The sequence below is a fragment of the Rhincodon typus genome, chromosome 3, assembly GCF_021869965.1.
Source record: "Rhincodon typus isolate 14 chromosome 3, sRhiTyp1.1, whole genome shotgun sequence".
NCBI classification, from domain to species: domain Eukaryota; kingdom Metazoa; phylum Chordata; class Chondrichthyes; order Orectolobiformes; family Rhincodontidae; genus Rhincodon; species Rhincodon typus.
The window spans coordinates 103,172,125-103,175,145 of NC_063334.1; positions in this window are offsets into that span (position 1 = coordinate 103,172,125).

Sequence of the window (3,021 nt, forward strand, 5' to 3'; positions counted from 1 at the left end):
GCTGCCTGGCCTGTTGTGTTCCTCCAGCTCTACACCTTGTTATCTATATCTTTCTAATATCAGTTTAGACTGATGATGTATTTTCATGAACCCTTTTCATGATTTCACAATTGTGTTTTGGCTTACGGTGAGAGGGGCATTTTTAATATTTTACATCGCTCTCAATTTTCCTCCTCAATAATTAATTTCCCAATTTTACATGGAGTGGAAGTAAAATTTAATATGTTTGTTTTGCCCGATTCAAACATCCCGTTTGATTATGAACACCAAGTTAGCCTGGGGTGACATTCTTGACCCCCCCCAAGAGTTCAGTGACTCCCTCTTATTGATAATCATAGACAACTCTCTTCATTAGTCTCTGCAGTCTGGAATAAACCACAATTGATACCTAAGTCTTTGTTTTACATCTGATAACCCCCCACCTCACCTACCTTATTTACAATAAAGTCATTGGTCATAGTAGTGATGGTAAACTACACAGTGGAAAGCTGTTAGTTAAACCTTGTGAATATTTGGAGAAAATGTTCAGAATATTTATGTTTTATAGTTATCCTTTGTATCAAATTAACATCATTGAAGATTGTTGTCTGTTCTCTGATTGCCTTTTTATTGATGTATTATTGTGAATTTTCACTTAAATTCATCCCCTGCTGCTATACACTTTTAGATTAAATACCTATCAATTGAGAAAATAAGTTGCTTTACCTGAAATTTTTTAGAGTTCTGGGAGAACAAAGAAATTTCTTGTCTTTATTGAAACAGGACCCTTTCTCTTTTCTCCATAGAATAAATGCACACAATTCATCTTACTTTTAATTTGTTTGATGATCAGCTGATGGTCACATTTGCTCAATCTCAGATTGTTGGTTTCGGGAATGTATTTATCATGGGCAGATAGTAATGTATTAACATCTCATAATTTCAATCAAAGAATTCCTAGTGTGTGGAAGCAGGCTATTCGTCCCTTTGAGTCCAAACCAACCCTCTGACCAGACCTACCCCCTCTACCTTATCCCTGTATTTCCCAAGACCAATCTGCCTAACCTATGGACTGTGGGAGGAAACTGGAGCACCCAGAGGAAACCCTCACAGACAGGGGGAGAATGTGCAAACTCCACACAGACAGTTGCCCGAGTATGGAATGAAACCTGGGCCCCTGGTATTGTGAGGGAGCACTACAAATCACTGAGCCAACATGCCACCTAACTGTGCCGTTATCATGTAACCTCACCTCATTAATATGTAATTTCCCCTTCTCCCACCCACTGGATTAAATCGATGCCAAGAATTCCCATCACTAAATCAGAGTGGTTACCAGTGACTCCAGTTTGCTACCTATTCCTCCACACCTCTATCTAGGCCAGCTAGCACGAACCATGGGCAGTGATCGCAAGCACCCCACATCCAAGGACCTTGGCATCTGGCATATATCGGTCTCACTGCATGATTACTAGAGCATCTCCAATCCACTTACAGTATGTGTCTGTACTTCAAAGCGGCTCTTTGGAGTGCACGAGCACGTTTCATTGGAATACTGCTGTAAGAACACTTTGTGTACAGGGATGCGCACCCATTTCATGCTTGACCCGGGAGCATCTCAGGGCAGCTCTCTTGCTGTCTTAGTGCTCACTCACTTTGTGCCTACTTTGATGGTCACAGCCTCCTTGTCAGCAGGGCATTGGAGTGCGCATATGCATGCTTAGAAGGAACATTGATCCCTACCTTGTCTTGCCATTTGGTGCCTCAGTCACACTGAAAGGCTCGCACCACTTCTGTTTTGCCATGCTGGTCAATGTAGACAAAACACCAGGTGCCTGGTCATTCTTGTCAGCAGCCATCAGTCAAGGGGGTGGACGGGTTTCTGTAGGACACACAGCTATGTTAATCCCATAACTACAGCTTGCACCAGCAGCCTGTGCCACAAGCACACTGCATGTGCATCAACCAATGGCCATGTCGCAAAGTCAAAGTAGTGTAGCCCTCATACAAGTCAAAGAGGGGGTGGGGGTACACTGTCATCAGTCAGAGGCTCCTGGTACGGTCAGTTAGGGCATCATGTGAATACAGCTGAAGCGTTTGTCATGGACAATCATCTACTTGGGGCAGACAGGGTCAGGGTGTCCACCTCATGACCATTTGGGAAGTGGGCCATGGTTAGTTGTTCAGATCCAATCATGTCCCTGCATGCAGAGTATAGGGGATTTGTGGATCATCGGTCGGGGAGCTGCACGGTGATCAATCAGGAGTCCAGGTAGTCATCATCTGGGCAGCCCATCCAAATTGATCAGAGGGCTAGGGCATAGTCAGTCCTAGAGGTGTGCAGAAACAATGTCAGGGAGGGGCGGTTACCAGGGGAAACTGCCTGGTAGGGAAGAAGGCAATCTTAATGCGCAGTGTTGGAGATAATGACCTGGGATACAGAGGAGGGAAATTCAACGTAAAGTGTGTTGTGTGTGTGTGGGGTTGGGGGGAATGAAGACAGTAGTAGATGGAATACTGCAGATGTGGGTTTTTTCGACAATCATCACTACTGTGACCTCTACAGTGAGACTGTGCAGCACTGTACAGTGAGCTGGACTAAGCTGTAGGGACGGGCTCAGGGGAGAAGGATGAGAGTTGCAGTCATAATTCTAGGTGTGTGGGAATGTGTGGAGGATCAGGACTGTTGGCTGTCCAAGGAATGTCAGGAAGAAAGGGACATGGAGTTTCAGGGGAGCCCTTCATTACCATGTTTAGCTTACGATTCATGAACAAGCTGTGTTGTCTTCCATATTGTTCATGACTCTTAAATGTTGAATCCTGGAATCCCTACAGTGTGAAAGCAGGCCATTCAGCCCATTGAGTCCACACTGACTGTGCCACCCAGACCCACCCCATCCCTGTAACCCTGCTTTTCCACCTAGCCTGCAGATGCCTGGACATTATAGTATGACCAATCCACCTAACCTGCACATCTTTGGAGTATGGGAGGAAACCAGAGCACCTGGAGGAAATCCACATAAACGTAGGGAGAACGTGCAA